Below are 20,796 nucleotides of genomic sequence, written 5' to 3'. Positions count from 1 at the left end.
ATCTCAGGGTTTCTGGGGAGTTTGGCAAATTGGAGGTTTAATCCCATTGTCTTTCTTCTGCTAAAGGCATAGAAAGGCACTATTTCAAAATTTTGTTCTCCATTCAGACAGGAATGTGGCTTACAACGATCAAATGTCAGACGTGAATGAACCACGAAAGCTGACTTTCTTGTTTTAAGGGTGAAGACCTTGGGCTCATCCGTACAGTGTTCTAATACTGGACGGAGGGGATTTACTCTGAGGAGCTTTTTGAAACAGCTGTTCCAGGAGGTTCTGAGTATCACGCAGGTATACAGCTGACCCATGAACAATCTGGGGGTGAGGGGCCCCGACCCCCAAGCAGCCCAAAATCCGGGTACTGCTATCTTTGCCTCAAAAACGAAGGAATTGATAAACAGTCTGGACAGAATCAGGACTCAAACTCTACTTCTTTTGATTCCACACATCTACATATTATTCCATTATTCTCTAGTTGAAAACAAACTTTTCCACACAGTTAAGATCTGTAAAGTGAAATTATAGGTATTATATTTATTGAAAAAAAATCCATGTATAAGGGGACCTGTGCAGTTCAAACCCATGCTGTTCAAGGGTCAACTGTCTTCATCAAGTTGTCATTCTCAGTGAAATGAATGACAGCATGTAAGAGGGGGAGTTCCTTAGCTGGCATAAAAAGGATCTCCACGTTTAGTAACTTCATTACCGCATTCTACGGGGAGAAAGCCTATAGAAAGATTAACCATTTGTGACCAAAGCAAAAGAACCAGTGGGATCCAAAGCTAGAACTTGGGTCTCTGATTCTATTAAGAGCCCCGTTATTTTCTGGAAAAGAGACCATGCTGTGCCTTTCAAGGATGGACAAGCCAGGGCAACCCAGTCTTTCTCCATCTTCCCTCATTATACTCTTACAAAGGGTGCCAACCAAGAAGACCATTATTCAGACAAGGCTGACTTTGTATAAAGAAAAATCTAAGCTCCACTTGGGTGCTATTTATTGACTTCAAGCTTATGTTTTTCACTCTGGGCACAAGGGTTTACGTGGAAGACAGTTACTTGCACTAAGTCTTCATCATACAAAATGGTGGCTCTTTTTAGTCTGAGTGGTTATAATGAATCTATAACCCACAAGAACACCATTGCTCTGAACTGATTCTCTTTATGTTTGAGTTCTGACCTGTTTTAGAGAGTGTTTTTGAAATGGTGACTAGCACATACTATTTTGTCCAGCAAAGTTTTCTTTTTAGTTAATAATCCACTCTACAATGAAGTTCAACTCTCGACTGATACCGAGGTCCAACAATGAGCTTGTTTTGTTAAAAATTCTGATTTCATCTTCACAGTCTAAATTTCAATGTTGAAAGTAGTCTTATAAGATGATTTAAGACAATCATCTACCCCAGGGATAAATCACATCTTAGGTATGAATGTATCTTAGGAGCTATAGGAAGAGTTTCCAGAATTTCCTTTGGCAATTTGTACTAGTATCTGGTCATGTTCACTTAAAGATGTCATAGTTCACATACAGACCGTCTCTTCCTGTAATTTCAGCACCTATCTTCCAGTTTTACCCTGGGATTTGGTGGAGGACAGTCAAATCAAGTCTCTTTTTCAGTACTCATGTGAGGATAGATCAGTAACTTTCAGCTTTCCTTTCCCCAGATTAAGACATGCCTATTCCAATGGTGGGAGAAAAGGAAAGTTTGTATCACACATAGTTGTTCTGTTGTTGCCCAGTGTCACTTTTCTACACTCAAATCAGGAAATAGCTACCTTTGGGTAGTGGTTTTCTTCTGACTCGTGGGCACTGACACATCTTCAGGATCTTTAGTTTAAGGAACTGAATGTCCTTGAGAGCGTCACTGTATTATCTACAAGAGTCATTGGTGCCTCTATTTTTGTTTTTGTTAAATTAATTTCCAAGTCTTGGAGTTCTGAGTTCATAACCTCTGCAAGGAGATGATCACTGTCATATAGCTTAGCCTCTGAGCTGTGGGCTTGGAGGAAGCTCTATTTCAAGGACAAGGAAGCCAAGGAGGGGCAGGGGGACATGTTTATTTGCATGTTTCACAGACAACAGTGGGACTGAATCTAAACTCTGGCAGAAGAATGCATTAGGTGCCAAACTGCCACTGTCATTTGCATAATGTGTAATCTAAGGTGTTGATTCATCCCTGATAGACAGGCATGTTTAGTGAGGGGTGGCAAAATTACCCATCGTCCCTCTGCCTGACCCTTAAGAAACTAATCACATTCCTTCTCTCCATCAATTCCACAGAGGCAGGGACCTTTCTGCTCCACTGAACTTGCGTCTTGTCTCTTCTTAGCAAACTGACTAATGGTGCTAGCTTTTCCGCTGCTGCTGCTTCTAATGCCGCTGCCTCTGATGTTGCTAAAGGCAGCTGCTCCCCCACCCAGAGGAATGGAACTGACATAAATATAGCAGGTTGTTTGGCATGCTTATTTTATAAAATTGTATTCCATCCCTAAATGGAACTTAACTTTTGAACACTATGGAGGAACATGTAGGTTTGGAAAGTGTTGTGCTGTTAAAATCGAACCATTTGATGTTAGTGTAATTGCAGAATAATGGATTTTAACAGGCTGTTTGTTGAAGGTGGGTGTTTGGCATAGTATTTTGGTTTTAGCCTGGACATATATGTTTGCGTGTTTTTGCAATAGCAAATGCCTTTGTTTTAACAAATGAGTTCTCATTTTAATAAAATTCCTATCATTAAATATTTAGTGAAACTTGTGTTTTTAAATACACAGTGGTCAAAGAGGAGACTTCCACAGCTTTGACTTTCACAACATTGTCTTCACTCATCCTATTTCTACTGTGCAGTAATGGTGTTGTTTAGGGGACCAAGGGTAGGAAGTTTCTACATCCCTTCCACCATATGCAACTTCTAAACATTTATATAAACATTTACTAAGAACATTTTATAAACATTTTTTTCTAACTCTCAAACATTTAAGAGGCATTTCCAATTCCTTTTGGTTTAACCACACAAAAAATTACCGTATGTGAGGCTTAAAAATGGTTGAATATCAGCAGTTTCATGTGGCTCAACCCAACAGCTCTTTAGGAGAGCTGGGATTCAAACTCAAGTCTGGCAGGATCTGAAGTCAGCCTTTCTTCCATTATGCCATGCTGCTGCCTTGTTTATTTATATTCTGGGTTGTTCCAAGAATCTAGCCTTGTATCCGTTACATACTCAGTATAACATGTGGTTAATGAATATTTGTTGACTGGCTTTTAAAGATGGATTTAGAGGAAGCACCATAGATCTATGTTTTATACCCACTTAGCAAAGTGTTAGGTCTCAGTTTTTAACCACTGTAAAGCTGGGTGGTTATCAAGGACTATTAGACACAATGTCATAAATCATTAATCCTCTAATCTCCACAAATGGTACAGTTTCCCAAAGTTCAAACAGCTATTAGTAGTGAGGGGATCTTCATGGAGCAGGTGAAACCCTGCACCTCTGATCTCTCTTCCTCTTGTGTTTTCTCCTGCCCGCGAGGCTTAGCAATTTCACCGGTTTTATGAAATGACTGAGAAAGCACTTAGCTAATCCACCTTCAAAATATCCCTCCCCTTTCTTTCTCACTCTATTAACATCTCCTTCCACATTTTCACTTCTTCCCTCTCCAACACTTTCTCTTTTCTAGAGATAATACTCTAAGCTTTCGGCCACAGGTGTTTAGCTCAAATCCTTGTATTGACCATTTTAAGAATATATTCACACATCTCGTAAGAACCCAGGTGGTCTTCAGGCAGAGTATGTCCAGAAGATGAATTCTGAGAGCAAATCAATGACTGCACAATTTATAGTGTAATTACATAGTAATTACTCAATTTGCTTGTGAACACTGAATCCTCTCCATGGGTTTTAAACAGATGCCACAGCAGATGCATCACACTGAAAGGAGAATTTCTATTAACTGCAGCAGCAGTTGGGCTTATTATCTTCAGTGGTGCTGAATTAAATTAGTGATAGAGGGCACTGTTAGAAAGTATGATTCAGACAGGAGAGGGACAGAAGTTGTCAAACATGGGAAGGTTCCCATCAATACGTGTATCAAATATAGCATCAGCATTTCAAAGGATTGATGAATACTTGGCTTTGGGGTTTTGTGACAGTTATCTGTAGTAATGACTGAATTTTGGAGACAACTTGCCAGTGTGCAAAATTATTTCTACCTATGTTATCTCGTTCGGTTATCGCTGGATCCCAGGACATAGGTACGAGTGTCCTGAGGCTCTGAGGTCCCCCAGGCTCTTACAAGGGGTATATAGCAGAGCCCAAATCAAACCCCAGACGGCCTGACTCCCAGTCACTTCTCCCATCACACCACTGCTTCTTCAAGCGAATAGTCAATTGAGCCCATAAATCAATTAGACTGGGCGTGTGTATTTTATCAAACTGACAGACCTTCTGATTTGTTAATTTACAAGCCAAGTGATTAAATCAGCTGTTGGTGAAAATACAGATTAAGCACCACCTGTTTATTTTTACATCAAACTCTTGGTTCTGGTAGTATCTGTTTCCAAAAGCTACAGTTTGAAATCTAGTCTTTGTGCAACATAGCAGACCCACACCTTTCTCTTCTGCTAAGTCCATATGCATACAGGATAACCACCACTGCGAGTGTGCCCAGATTGATACTGATGGTTTTAATGGGCAAATTTGAAATAAAAGAATATACAAGCTCCTCAGTTGAATTCTTGTCTGCATTTTGCTGGAGGCTGGGAAAAACTTGCACGTGTCTTTGATTTTCCTCTCTGACCAACACTTTTATTTATTTATTTATTTATTTATTTATTTATTTATTTATTTATTTAAGCATCAATGGATCCCTACCTCAACACATTACAGCTTAATGTCTTTCTTCATCCAAACCTGAACAGTGGTGTGTTTGCCCAAGCAGCCTGCCCCCTGCCTACCCCTGCTCCCTGGTCTCTGGAAAAGACTTGGCCTTAGTGAGACTCATTCAGGAGGCTGCTCGGGTTGCCAGGGCTCCAGAGAATTCACTTTTGTTGAGTCCTTGAAGGCATTTCCCTAGGGCATGACTTCCAGACACAGGTGGTGACTGGCGAGAATGACAAGGAAATGATCTGGTTGTCTGTCAACAGGACTCTCACACAAATGTCAGAGCTGGGCTGGGAAAAGCTGCAGTTCTTTCTGTGCGTTCTCTTTCATAAAAAAAATCCTGAGGGCTCTCTAGAGATTTCTTTCCCTTTTCCTCTCCTCCCCAAAGACTCCGTGGTGTTGGAAGCCTTCTACACTTCTCACCAAACAAGATGGCGGCCCCGCGCCCACCGTGCTTTCTCCCTGCCCACCTCTCACCCACTCTCCTTTCTCCTACTTGGGATTTGGACCCCTCCTTGGAACACTCCCCCTCCTATGGCTCCTCTTTCTAACATTTTCTATCCTTTTCTCTCCCCTTCCTCCTGCATGTCTGAGGACAGTTCTCCCAGACTCTCTCAGCATAGCCCATTAGTAAGCCAAGGCCTGAGTCTCAGCTGAGGACATGGGTGGAGATGCGGCCAGTGAAGAAGGAAACAAAGGGGGAGGGAAGGCATCAAAGAGAGATGCAGAGAGTGAGGGAGGGGAGATCAGAGGAAACTAAGTGGGTTTGGACCCGGCTTTTCTGTCCTGCTCCAACATTATATATGACACTTTCTGTATCTGTTATGTTAGAACTCTTAGTGTTAATATACCATAAATAGATTAATTAATAGATTACAAATAATTAATATTAGAAATAATTTCTGCAAAATCTGACTTTGTGAGTGGAACATAATAGACACTCAGTAAAGGATGGTTATTACCTTATTGCTTTCTATGACCCAAAGTGACTCCAGATAAGTGACTTGGGTTCAAATTATGGAGCAAAATCCAGTTTTGATAGAAGCAGCACTGTATTCTTGGTAACAGGTTCTCTGTGTTATAATATACAGATTGTGGCCGTCACTGGTGAAGAATGTCACAGGAAATTTATAATAGTCACCAGGTGCTGAAATTTGAGTATGACGATTTTGGAGACAGGTGAGCGTAAACATAAAGACTTGGATTTCAGTCTTAGCCACGCATTGGTCTTGGAAACATTCTGTACCCTCCACAGGCCTCTGCTTCCTGATCCTCACAATGAAGATGCTGTAGAACCAACCAGACAGGGTTGTTCCTCGCTCAGATAGGATCCTGTATGCAAACCTCACGGCACAGTGCTTAGCATGTAGTAAGTGCTTAATAAAGACTGTCCATTAATTGGTTTCAGTTTTCTAAATTAGAAAAGATTCAAGTTTATTCTTGTAAAGGCACTGATTTTCCTCGCTTGTCTTCTGATTTACTTTCCTGAGAGACAAAGAAAGGGCTTTGTCTATCCCCTGTCGGGAGTGTGTGACCCCTGAGAAATTCATCTCCTACATGGACTGTGACAGGAACAATGTCAGGACCACTATGGTAGCTTTCACATCAACCACATGACCACTGCCTATCAAATTTCTGGCCATTTCAAATGCCCATGGATCATTTCTCCACAGGGTGGTGTTCATTAATTTATAAGACAGTTCATCATGTGCTAGAATTATTTCACCAAGGTCCAAGGGATATTTTTGGGCTATTAGGCAAGAGAAGCCACTTGTGGGATCTCAGGTAGATTTGACTGGCAAAGGAGGATTTGTTGACCATTTCATATTTTATGGCATTTTCCTAATTCTGGAACTATATGGCTTATGCTAATTTGTTTGACCAACATCTATAGAGCACCACCACTTTCTGGCTCTGGGCTGGGTGCCAGGGACCCGAAGGTGCATTAGACAGGTCACAGCCTGTGAGAAAGCATGGGGCCTCATACACAGCTGAGTGTCTGTCTGTCGAGGTGACCAGGAAACAAGTCCTTACTAAATCATAAATACATTTGAGAGCTGACAGCAAGCACCCCAGGAGGGCAGGGGAAGGAGCAACCTCTCTGGGCTGGGACATCTTTGCTGCCTGGAGAAATCTTTACTGGGCTTAAGGTTCTGTTTATGCTGTTTCTCCAGGGCTCAGTGAAATTCACTAGAACACCTGCCACATAGTCCCACGACAGAGCAACCCCATGATGTGGTCGGCCCTAACCCCACCTTCCACCCTGGGGGGCCTCTCTTTTTTCTTTTTTCGTTTTCTTAACCTAGGAATTGTATACTGTTCCTGTTTCCATACCAGTCTGCTCCGTGGCTGAGGCACAGCTTGGGAAGGACTTTGGCTCTAGTGCATCCGAGGCCATAAACAGACACAGCATCAGAAGAGCCAACTCCCGGGCAGCAGCCGTGCAGCGAAGGGGAACCGCTGGGTCTGCGGCCTGAGAGGCAGGCCTGGCTCCCTGCGCTCAGCCCCGCTCTGCGCATGCGCGGAGGGCGGGGCTGGGGGCGGCGGCCTCTTGCTCCTTGGTCTCACCAGGTGCCGGCCCAGGCCGATCCAGCTCCTGAGTCAGGGGCACAGAGGGGACCTGCGGCCACTAACACAGTGGCTGAGCTCAATTCCCAGCTGACCGTGTGCTCGGCCTTTAAGAGAGGAAACGCTACATTCTCTTTTCTTTGCGACTAAATGGACCATCTTGCATCCTGCTTACCAAAAGCGGCATCTGTGTTGGTCTGTGTACCTCACTCTCTGAAGCTTTGTAACCCCACCGTCCTCAGCTGTCAGGTGAACGAGTAACACCTACTTCCAGGGCTGCCTTGAGCAATGAATGAGATGACCTGTGAGGCACCTGGCACAGGGAAGACAAACTGTGTTGGTGTCTGAGTCCTGATCTCTGTACATTTAGTCACATCGGTGTCCTCGGGGCCTGGAGTTTTGCCTCTGAATGTGAATAATGATTGTTTTGGTGTGGAGGACCTTTGGTAGATCACAGGGTAGAACTATGTGTTTTATTCACCAACATTCCTGTGTGCTACTGGCATCCAGGACTCTCACCCCATCCCTGACCATCATCCCTTCTCTGAGCCTCATTTAGTACCAGGCCACCACCTCATTCCTGACAGGGTGTCTCCTAATTAGTGTCCTTGAGTGTCTTTGAGGGTTTGGGACTCAGAGACCTCCACAGGGCCATAGAGAGGCAATAGACCATGGAGCTAGACTGCAGTAGCTTGAGCCCACCCTGGTACCTAGTGGGTTTCCTCTTCCTCAGCTCTGGCTCAGCCGCCTAGCGTGTTGTCCTGGAAGATGCCCATCAGAGACCTGAGCACGCTGGCTCCTGCCTTCCTGTTCATTCCTCTTCTCAGGGCTCTGGATGCCTGAGGGGAAGCCTTACTGGTTTTCAGGCATGAGAGGAGCATATTGTGAGCCCTGGAGGGCAGAGTGGTGGAGCGGGTAGAGCACATGTCTGAGAGTCAAGTGACAACCCATTCCCAGCTGTGTGACCAAGGACTTCCCACATGCCACTTAAGTGATGTGGCTGAGAAACGTAGGAACTAAATGGCAGATGGGCCTGTGACTCTGCCCAGCTGAAGAATGTCCAGTAAAGCCCATCCTGAGGGAAATTGCTGGCCCCAATCTCTATCTAAATAGAAATGATGCCTAAATTAACACTTTAACTTACAGGACTGAATGAAAAGGAATCAGAGGGAAAACGTTTGAAAAATTAGCTCTGAATTCATCAGAGTCCAAGATCTTTATCAATATTTCATTTTAAAAGGAAAATAAAACAATGTGCTAACCTCTCAGTGGCTACTGAATTACAAGCTGGATATTTCACCTTAGCAACACCTTAGTGACATCTAAGGAGATCAGAGAGGGGATCCAAGTGTTATTGCACAGACCCTCTGCCCGAGCCCGAGACAGACATGGAGAAGCTAATGCCCAGCCACCATTTCTCCAGGTGCTGCAGGGGCTTCCTGAACGACTTCCCTGGGTAGGGAAGAGAAAAGGAGTGGATTGTGGATCACCATTCAGAAATGGAAATGAAAAAGATGTCCTAAAGGAAAAAGTACTTATGGTGCACTCTGAGTATGATAACATGGAATCAGCAAGAGACTTGTCTTCTATTGGCAGCCTATCTCTGGACAAAATACTTTGATGCATAGTGGGGAAAAAAATAAAACATAAAAAAAATAATAAAAAATAAAACATAAAACCTTACACTTAACACTTATTTAAGACAAGGAGATAAAGGATTTGTAAAAATATTTGAAGGGACTCCAGGCATGCGTGGGTACAAGACCTGGAGGAGAGTGAACAGCAGGGGAACCCCACGTATGGGTAATGAGAACGGCCCTGAGGTCCTCTGACTTTCTCTTAACCCTGTCCTGGTTCCTTTCCTCCCCTCTCCTTCCCATCTGCCTTCTTCTGTCTCCCTAACTACTTCCGAGCTTCCAAGAGCCTCCTCAGTCCTGCTTCAGCCAAACAGAAAACAATGTTCCATTAGAATCTGAGTAGTTTATCTGAGACGGAATCTACCTTTTAAAACCATTAGAGGCTGATATTGGTAGTCCTTTTGGTAACATTTGTATTTTAACAGGGAGACCTTTAGAGCCTTATCAGAAAAGAGTGAAGGCAGGGCTTATTTCACAAGTTCATGAGCCAGTCACACGGGAGGTATCTTCACATGGAGGAGAAAGATGGGCAAGTTCCAGAACTCCCTAAAGCACTGCAGGTTCAGCTGCCTCCTCCCCCTACAGATCAGGTCCTCATCTGAGAAGAGGTTGGTGCTTCTGCTGCATGTGCCTTCCTTGACATTGTCATCTGCTTGTGATATGTTGTGCCAAATTGTAACTACATGAGAAAAAAGACTGCCTTAAACATAACAGCAAATGTTTACTGAGCACTTACTATGTCCATTCAGTTTTCTAAGCCCTTTATGTTTATTAACCAATTTAGTTTTTACGATCATCAGTGATAGGTTGCCATTTTAAAGATGAGGCACAGGGCCTCTGAATAATTTACCTAAAGCCACAAGGCAAGTAAATGGCAAAGTTAGTATTCAAACCCAGCTGTCTGACCTGCTGGCTCCCACTGTCAACCATGATGTAGAGTGTATTCCCAGCACCTAGTACAGTGCCTGGGAAACAACCACATTTCCACTTTTCCTTTTGTGTCTTGCGATGATTAATTTTATGGGTCAACTTGGCTGGACCATGGTACCCAGATATTTGGTGAAACATTATTCTGGATGTTTCTGTGAGGGTGATTTAAATGTAAATTTAACTTTAAGTGGACTTTGAGTAAAGCAGATTGCTACCCATAACGTGGGGGTGGGGGGCACAGTAGGTGATGACCCAATTAGATGATGTCCTGAATAGAACAAAAGGCTGGTCTTCCCTAAGCAAGAGGGAATTCTCTTGCAGACTGCTTTTGGACTTGAACTGCAACCCTTTCTTCAGTCTCCATCCACTATCTCGCCTCCTCTATCAGATATTGGACTCATGAAGCTTACACAGTTGCGCAAGTTGATTCCTTATAACACTCTTCTTCTATTGCACATCCTATTGCTCTGTTTGTTTCAAGAACCCTGCCTAACAAAAGTCTCCTTTGCTAACAAGTTCCTCAAGTCTAGATCCTAGGTGTCTTTCCTTCTCAGTTTAAGTTTTGCCTATTTTTTAAGCACATTTTTCCAGTCCCCTGCTATGTGTGTGTGTGTGTGTGTGTGTGTGTGTGTGTGTGTGTATTGCTTTTCATATTCTTTTTCATTACAGGCCATTACAAGGTATTGAATATAGTTCCCTGTGCTCTACAGTAGGACCTTGTTGTTTACCTATTTTATATATAGTAGTTAGTATCTGAAAATCCTAAATTCTCACTTTATCCCTCCACCCCCTGCTTCCCCCACCCCCGGTAACCACAAGTTGTTTTCTCCACAGACCTCACATAAAAACTACTAGAGCTGACAAACAAATTCAGCAAGTTAGCAGGATACAAGATTAACATACAGAAATCTATTACATGAACAATGAAATATCAGAAAAGGAAAGCAGAAAAACAATCCCTTTTAAAACTGAATCAAAAAATAAAATACTTAGGAATAAACCTGACCAAGGAGATGAAAGACTTATACATGGAGAACTATAAAACACTGCTTAAGGAAATTATAGATGATTTAAAGAAATGGAAAGATAGCCCATGCTTTTGGATTAGAAGAATTAATATTATTAAAATGGCCATACTACTCAAAGCAATCTACAGATTTAATGCAATCCCTATCAAATTACCCAGGACATTTTTCACAGAACTAGAACAAATAATCCTAAAATTTAGATGGAATCTTAAAACCCAGAATTGCTAACACAATACTGAACAAACTTAAGGGTATTTCTTGACTCCTACGGTAACTTTTCACGTGGGCTACGTGTACATCCTCTGTTTCCCCTCTTATCTTTTTCTTCACGCTCCAGCCATAGTGATCTTTCTTAAAAATAAAGCTGATCACATCATTCTGTGTCCCTACTGGCTTGAAACTATTCAATGACTTTCTCTTGTGCTTACGAAGAAGGCTAAATTCTTAGCGTGGCTACAACGTGGTTCCCAAGGCTCTGCATGGTTTCATCTTGTAGCATTCCTCCCTGCTCTCTGTATTCAGTTATTACGTTTGTTCATTTCCTTAAAAATGCTTTGTCACTGGTCCTTCACACATACTGTTCTTATTTTTTAAAATGTGTAGCAGTATTTCCAACCTCTCAATTCTCTTATCAGGAGTCACTTCAAAAGGGAAACTATTCCGCACACCTCTCCCTCATACTAGTGAGATTTTTTTTATTATACAATCTCATAGTATTAATCTAAATTAATAATAATAGCTAAGATTTATTGAGTGCTTATGATGTTCAAGTGTCAAGCACAGTACTAAATATTTTACAATCACTATATTTAAACATTATTTAATTAAAAATACAACATCTGAGAAGTAGGTAGTATTACCATCCTCTTCTACAGACGAAGGACCTGAGAACCTGGGTGGTAAGCTAAGTTCATCTTCAGGAGTGTGATGACTTGGTGGCTATTTGGCTCTGCCACTGGACTGTGTATTTGGAGTGAGCTGGGGCCTTCTCTGTGATTGATCAGTACTGTCAGAGGACTGCCTAGCATGTAGAGTATGTTCAATACCTACTTGTTGATTGAAGTAATGATGAATATTTAAATAAGTAATGAACTAGAGCACATTTTAATATGGAAACTAATTGAGCATTCCTTTCATTCTCTACCCTAAATCAGTCGCCTATGAGATTATTTACAAAATTCTAGAAGTTGCTTGTAAATAAAAAAAATGGCATTCCCAATACTAGAGATGCTTTAGAATCTCCTCCACTCTTCATTTTGATGACCATCTGCTCCATTTCTAAATGAGGTAGCTATTTAGTTTAATTTTGCTCATAGTGAAGGATTTTTGTTGTTGTTGTTGTTCCTATCCTTCTGGGGCTTCTGAAATAGAGGGAGTCACACACACAGAGATACACACTTACAAACATGCATATTAGGTGCATCTATACTAGCTCTGTAACAAATAAACCCTAAATTTCCAAAATTAACACAATAGATGGTTATTTCTCATTCAACCTAATGAGGCTGTTCCAGTGGGCCAGACAGCTTTCTGCCTGGTGATCCATGTCTCCCTCCATTCCCGAGGGCCTCAGACTTCTCTCAGGCAGGTATCAGCAGGGGAGCACAAGCATGGAGCAACCTACTTCCCAGAAATCCTGGCCCCAAAATGAAGCATGTCACTTCTGCTCGTATTCCATTGCTATAAATTCATCATGTGATCACACCCATCTATAAGGCAGGCAAGGAAATGCTATCTAGTTATATGCCAGGAAGACAAGAGAGAAAACATATTTGAGTGAGTCACCAGCCATCTCTGCCACACCTCCCGTCCCTACAATACAAAGCAGAGAGATAATAAAAGATTAGCGCCTTGGGGTACGGAAGATGAAGCTTAATTTTAACAGTGAACATCTGAAAGGACTGTGAAGGAGAGCATTTTGAGTGGATCTTGAGGGACAGGTAAGTTCTTAGTAGAAAGATATCTTAACAGGCATAACTGACACTGGAACCAAAAGTGGTGAGGTCTAAAGTCAGCAGGGAGGAGGGGTGTGAGAAGGAAATGTACGCCTGTGCTTTAATCTGTGTGTACATATCTCAGAGTCAAGTAGAAATTTCTTTAATAATCTCTTTTTCCTGGTTCCCTGAGCTCCTCTATAACTAATTAAATAACAAACAGAATTACCCCCTCCACCATAAGTATCTTAGTCCCTAATGTGAAGATATGAAATAATTATAGGGTGTGCTGTGTAAGAATTTTAATGTCATGGAAAACTTGTATTTTCAAGACTGCGCTAATTATACAGGATGAGGCTGAACAAAGGGAAGATGTACAATTATCAGAGCACAGCTTATTACAACCAGTTCTATTTAGAGGCTCTTCCAAACCTAGATATGTAGTAAGTCAGGAGTGAGCTAGTCTATCTGGTAGAGGACCACTCTGGAGATTGGAGAAATGCAGGACATGGCCATTTGAAATGTAACTATGGTGATGGTACAGGGAGACTTTAACACTCTACACTTTGTCCTCTCTAGTGGTAGAGAGGAAAGAGAAGGGTCTTGAGAGGGAGAAGACCTCTGTTTCTTCCTTGGTCTGCCACTCCCTGGATGAGCACAACCTTTCTGGGCTACTTCCTCCACTGGATGGGGATAATAAAACATGAAAGTATTTAGCACTGAGCCTGGACTATATTAAGGACCCCATTTTTATTCTAGATCCATTTCCTTTCCCTTCTCCTACTTTTTCTTAAGCAAGATTTCATTCACCTCAATAAAAATCCTTAAGAACTGTAAAGAATGACTGTAATATCAGATGGATGTACCTCCTCTAAGTCTACCAAACTTCAATAAAGGCAGTTATAATATCAGTGGCTCTATCTGAGCAATGTCAAGGATAAAGAAATACCTTAGTTGTCAAATCCCTGGAGGGCTGACTCAGCTCTTCTTTTCTTCCAAAGACGATAAACTGTATCTCCTGCAATTTGCTTCTGGCTAAAGGGGTCTTGTTTTGTTTTCAAACTAAGATCTTCAGTGCAAAAGACAATCTCTCCTACATATCCATTAAATGGACTATGATGAGTCCCATAAAAATGTGGGCTTTCCCCTAGATTCTGTTGCTGGAATATTAGAAACTGATACGAAAAGCTGAGAGCTGAAAAATTGCACAATATTACGTATTATTCAAATGCAAAATGCTGTGGGCTGCCACCCCACATCTCAGCTCAGCTATGAATGGCCTTTATACCCAAGTGCATCTCAGTATAGACTGAAAGGATAGAGGCCTTCAGCTTCTGAGATGGCATTAGGATTGCATTATCATATCAATAACCCACATGCCAAGTTCTTGATAAAAACGATCATAATCCAGAGGTAAGAGATAAAATATGAGAGTTTGATTTGTGTAAACAAATCAAAGGCATTTAGAGTCAAGCTACTTAATCTATCTTAAAGCATTGCCAGGAATATAAATACGAGCCTTGAAGTCAGAATAGGCAAGAGTTGAGAGAGTAGAAGGAACTCTAAAGATTATGTGCTGCTTCTTCCTGATTTACTATATCCAGCCATACTGGCCTTCTTTCAATTCTAGGAACCAGCCAAGTTCAAGGTCTCTGGTCTTAAAGCCTCTATAAATCATCCTTCTGCCTCTTCAAAGATGCCTTTTGTGATAGTCAGGATTGTCTCCCTTAAGGTGCATTAACAAATAGCTTCCACATCTCAGTGGCTTAAGGCAAGAAAAATTGTTTCTTCAGGCTACATGCTACCTGTCCATTATGGGTTGGTTGAAGGGGCTTAGTTCCTTGAAGCCACACACGTTCCAGGCTAAGGGAGCAACCACATCGTGGACCACATCATGCATCAGACTGCCACAGAGAAAGGGAGCTAGAGCAACAGCACTTAGATGTTTCAGCATGGAAGCCACACATACTATGTCTATGCACAATCGATGGGCCAGACCAAATCCCTTCGCCCATGGAAGCCCAGAGAGACCAAGGCAATGCAATCCTGTCACGTGCCTGGAAAGGGAAAAGAATGGGACATGTCCCTGGACTCTCATACTTCCCCAGACCACCTTTTAGGAAGCAGGCTCTAGCTCTCCACTCCCTTAGCATCCCCTTTGTTTTCCATAGTGCTTGTAACTGTATTATTTATTTGTTTTCTATTTTGGTTTTAGTTGTTTTCCTCCACTGAAATATATGATCCCAAAGAGGAAGGACCATGTTAGCAGGTTAATTCCATGAAACAGTTCTCAAAAATGTTTAATCAACCTAATATATTTGAATACTAAATATATCTGTCTTGAATTTGGAGAACCCTTATGGTGATAAGGTCATGTCTCTGTCTCCGCCTTTTCTGGCTGTGGGCTGACACCTCTCCATCACTCCTTATCAGAGGATCCTGTCTCCACACCATGGCAGGGGCTGAGGCAAAGACTAACTGGGCATTCCTTCAGCTGCTGTTAGGAACTGGGAAATTCTCAACTAAAGCCTCCCAGAAATCTCCAAAGGCGGTGAAAACCAACATATTCAGTGCACATTGCTGTAAACATTGTAAATATTGAAAAGAAAAAAGGAATTGGGTGAATTGGCATTTTGTCGAATTGACTTTTGGCAAATTACCCGGCAGGGAATTAGCTCAGAGCTACCCTCTCACCCTCCACTCACAGCTGTGCTTCAGTGTCAAACCTGGTATTTAGAAGGCACTCCGAAATAACTGTCTGTTTCATGGGCAAGGAAACTGTAGTTTAGAGAGATTAAGCTATTGCCCCAAATCACAGAGGTGATGGTGGGAAAGATAAAAGTCTGATTCAAGTCCCCTCTCGCCAGTGCGGTGCTCCTTTTCCTAAGCCACATTCCAGGAAGGCTGCAGTCATTCTGATAAACTTAGCATGTTACTGAGAGCAAAAAGTTAGTGTAGAGAAAGATTCTGAGTGTTTGTCTTGCATATCACTTTAAATAAAAAAAATTTGAATGATTACTTGTTATTTTAGACACTTTTTATAACTAAACCATCATTTGCTGTATGAAATCCTATTATTTTCAAGCGAAATAAGAAATAATTGAAGTACAGTTGCCTCTGGGACAAGGTTATTGCAGGAAAGAAGATTCAAGAATCAATTAGCTATGGCCTTGGAGAAATGGATTTTTAAACAGGCATTGTCTCAGGTCACCTAAGGCATATCTTTAATTCCCTAATATTTCATCTTAAAAGAGGCCACCACTACTATCAGTCAAAGGTTTTCTAGATACTGGTGGATGTGAATTTTTAAAAAAGAACACTTTTTTGAGCTACCTATTTTTTTTTACTCCTGTATTCAGGAACAAAGCATTTATGACAAGGTGATTTTACGTACCATAATTGGGAAACATTAATCCAAGGAAAAAAACCCTAAACTTCCCTCACTATTCATTAGTCCTTAGACGTTGATATCTGATTTGACAGAATTGCTATTGTTTTCCCTTAGTGACGGGCTACCTAAGGGCAGTGAGCATCTCCTACCTGTTGGACCAGCCTTGCTGGGTCTCCTTCTTCTTACTCCAGGCGTGGAGCACAAAGCATGGCCTCAGTCTGTCTGAGGAGGAGATGTGCAGTAGCTCAGGCCAGGAGAAGCTGCTGCTTAGCAAATGGCAGGCTCCTAGGAAGATAAGAAGAAAGAACGTTTCAGAAACAATGGGGATTAATCAGGCTCTGAGATATGAAGGCAGACTGCTGTCACTTTAAAAATAAAACACCTTGTGTTTAGGCTGTAAGTACAATGCATAGAACGGCAAGTAAAAAAGCACTGAATAGATATTGATCAAATGAAGAAAAGAATGAAAAAATGAACAGTGAAGGTCAGAGCTGGTCCTAGGATTACAAAACTATATGCCAACAAGACCAGGCAAGCAGGGTAGGCGGGGAGCAGACTGGGGTGAGCCAGTAGAGGGTGGTGGAGCTGTGCTGAACTGCTGAGCACATGTCCCCCAGCTGAAGCCGGCAGCCAGGGCTCGGAGCTGCCTGAGGGCTTCCGTTGATGCCTTAAGGAAAAGCGGCTCAATAATGCCACAACTTCAGGTTCTCGGGGGAAGACAGAATCACAGATTATTATGTGAAAACTTTTGAATTTATATTTTAGAATTCAACTGAACAAAACAAAACTCTATGCAGGTCAAACAAGGCTAAAACCAAAGCCCATGTGAGGGTCAGAATTAGCTCCTGAGTGGCCATGAGATCTAAGATCGAGGGCAACATCTTTAATGTCCAGTGATGACAGAGGGTCCAGGGAGCTGATGCCACTTGAGCAAAGATGCCCAGCTAACTGGAGGCAGTGCTGGGCTTTCTGGACATGAGTGTCCTCCCTTCCTCTTACAACTTGTGACCACTCTCAGACTGCCTGAATCTGATCAGAAACCTGTTTAAATAACACTGGAAGCCGATCAGAAGCTGTCTTCTGCCTTGGTCTCACAGCTGTGCTTAGATAAAACTTCATAATGAGAGGTATAATTTTCTATTCTTACCACTCACATTCTGGGTAAAGTCAAAGGGACTAAAATATGATGGTTCTTCAGCATGGCCAGATGTGGAGAGTGGGAGTGAGGGGTATGGACAGAGGCACAAGTGGGTCCCACTGGATCCACCTGCTGGTTCTAGTTTCTGGCAAAAGCCTGCTGTTTAGATGAGGGGTGGTACTGTGTGATGGTTAAGTGCGTGGGATGGGTTTAAATATTGACTCAGCTGCTTACTGTGACTTAAGCTCTCTAAGTCCCATGTGTAAAACACTGATAACGACAGAACCCAAATCACAGAGTTGTACTGAGGTTTAAATGAAACAGTGCATAGAAAATGCTTATAATGGTATGTATGTAAGTATGTATGTATGTAAGTATGTACGTATGTATGTATTTTTCTATTTATTCACCAATATTGGTTAGGAATAAAGGGAGAATGCAATGAAACTGATAACTTTTCTGTCCCATTCTTTGGGGGGGGGGTGTTTCTTTCTTTATTCTTATTTTTTTAGTTGAAGTATAGTCAATTTACCATGTAGTGTTAGTTTCTGGTTTATACTGACTCAGTTATACATATATATATATTCTTTTTAATATTCTTTTTCAACATATGTTACTAATAAATATTGAACATAATTCCCTGTACTGTACAGTATGACCTGTTGTTTATCTATTTTATATATAGTACTTAGTATCTGCAAATCCTGAACTCCCAGTTTATCCCTCCTCACTCCCTTTCCCCTCTGGTAACCAAGTTTGTTTTCTATGTCTGTGAGTCTGTTTCTGGTTTGTAAATAAGTTCATTTGTATTTTTTTTTTGATTGTATATGATATTTTTCTTTCTCTTTCTGGCTTATTTCTTTCAGAATAACGATCTCCAAGTCCGTCTATGTTGCTGCAAATGGCATTATTTCATTCTTTTTTATGGCTGAGTAGTATTTAGAATGGTAGTTAGACATGATAGGCACTCCATAAATGTTTGCTACAGTGTAATAAATACCAACATTTATTGAATGCCTATTATATGCTAATTTACTTGCTTTTATCATGTGTAATTATCATCACAACCCTCTTTGTTTTATGTAATTACTTTCATTTTAATAATAAGAAAACCATGACCTTGGAAGATCTAGCTTCTTGTCTAATGTCACCTTAGTATGAATGGAGCCAAGTATTGGAACACAGGTCTACTCAGCCTAGCTGTCTTCTTAACCTGCTTCTCCAGTGCCTTGCCAGTCAGTGTTCAACTGAAGATACGATTTGGATCTTTAAAGGGAGGGATAATCAACTTTGGTCAAACGGTAAATATTTATCACGTTAAATACCAGGGGTGTGGGTACAGCTCAGTGGTAGAGCCTGTGCTTAGTATGCACGAGGTCCTGGGTTCAATCCCCAGTACCTCCATTAAAAAATAAAAAAAGTTAAATACCAAAGCAAAGAAGTCTCAAAGCAAATAATCAAAAATGCTTCAATGCTTGGTAATCTTCTGCCTCATGTAAAAATGTGCTGTACTGGAATGGGAGAGTGCCACATGGCTATGAATAAGATAAGAGAGCACGTGGTCCATTTTCAATCGACATCAACCCTCATTCTTACCCTTTAAGATGCTCTGGCTCTTAATAGATTATTTGCTTAACATTGATAAATCAATTTCCATGGAGGAAGTAGATTTTAGGAACTGAAACATGTATTGAATGTCAACACTGGGAAGATAAGACCTGGAAGATTTTACTCTAGCATAGTTTTTTTTAAACTCATTGCTTTTATAGAATTTTCTATACAAAGAAAGAGTAGAATAAGACACAAACATTTTTAAAGTGTACGAAGCATTAATATGAAGCATCTTACATAAAATATTGTTGAGTGAAGAGAAGGAAGGAAGGGAGGAATAAAGACATGAGCAGTTACCGACTGCTACCATGAGCCAGACCCCATACTACGCACCACGTACTGTTAGATACATATTAGATTTGCTAAATGAAAAATAACCAAACCAGGGCCACAAGACATGTGAAGAATGTACATTACAGCCAAGTCAAATTTTCAGGGGCAGATATTTCAGTTTAAATCTTAAGTCTTACTTAATATATAATATTTAATACATAACTTAATATATAATACATAATACTTAAATATAACATCTTATATTAACCACTCATTCTGTTTAATTTTTTTTGACAAAAAAGAAGTTTTTAATTAATTTTAACCAAACAAAAACAGGGAAAGAGGGTCAATGAAAATCACTTCTGGGAAAACGTAAATTAGGATACATAAAGATGCAAACTTTCTCTGCTTTAAGACAAACTTAACATTATCCTAGGAGTAAATGGTATCTATTCTCAGCAACAATATAGAAAATAGGAATGTTCTGTACAAGACCAGATGAAAAATATAAGCCACTTTGTTCAGGCTGACTTCTAAAGCACCATTTTAATACTTAAATTAGAGTCATTGCAACTTTCTAGAATGTGAAATGCACCCACATTTGAGTGCTGGTTTTAGAACATGAAACAATATGTCAAAGTCAAATAGAAATGAATTTGTTCATTATCTACTCTTTTGGATAATTGCCATTATTGCTATTTCTCCTGGGGCAGATAATTGAAAATTGACTATATAAATTGTTGTGTTTTTCTGGGAAAATAGCCTAGACTCAAAATTTGTCACCCACATTTTAATCTAACTTATAATTTTACCAGGCCTAAAAATTATAGCTACTCTAGTACATTATTTTATTATACCTCATTAATATCTTTTCTTCTTTGCAGATTTATGTGGCTAAAAGGAATTGTGCAGTGCCATTCATTCCAAGGAGTCCATTCATTTTGCTTTGCCCTCCCACCAGAGTTCGCTGTGAGGTGTTTTACTGACAGAATAGGACAAGTAAGACAGTAAAATATTTGAACATGACATTTAGTTCCCCCAGTTTTGCTACAGCCCTCTTTATGGCAACAAAGGGATTTGCCGCCTAAATCTCTAACGTCAGCATCTGTCCACGTGTGATCCTGGTTTGTGTGTGGTCCGTGTACTATCAAGGACTTGAATAAAGACCCACGGAACAAAACAGAAAGCCCTACTGGTTGCCCATTTATCAGCTTATCAAGATAAATTCTTTGATTCATTAGGAAGCCAGGTAGAGGTAACAGTTGTCTACTTAGTTAATGAATTTAGGAGAACACAGGGTTTTCATTCTCTAAATTTCAATGATAATGAACCTAAGTTTCTATTTCTCTGGTCATAGGTAGGATCCCTGGGAAATAGACTTGGAGACTGAGACACCCATGCAGGAAGCTGAC

General features: G+C 41.0%; 1 protein-coding gene across 5 annotated transcripts in view; it reads right to left on the bottom strand.

Annotated features, from left to right (window-relative positions):
• Positions 1–20,796, bottom strand: part of B3GALT1 (beta-1,3-galactosyltransferase 1) — a 490,600-nt gene that overhangs the window by 23,873 nt on the left and 445,931 nt on the right. For all 5 annotated transcript variants that reach the window (XR_012507014.1, XM_074363837.1, XM_074363835.1 and 2 more), the window contains one exon: positions 16,512–16,647. The gene's annotated coding sequence lies outside the window, so the exon portion shown is untranslated. The remainder of the gene's footprint in view (positions 1–16,511; positions 16,648–20,796) is intronic.

Source organism: Camelus bactrianus, chromosome 5 (genome assembly GCF_048773025.1).
Source record: "Camelus bactrianus isolate YW-2024 breed Bactrian camel chromosome 5, ASM4877302v1, whole genome shotgun sequence".
Classification (NCBI taxonomy): Eukaryota; Metazoa; Chordata; class Mammalia; order Artiodactyla; family Camelidae; genus Camelus; species Camelus bactrianus.
The sequence above is the reverse complement of the archived record's forward strand: the minus strand, read 5'-3'. Positions and strand labels throughout refer to the sequence as shown.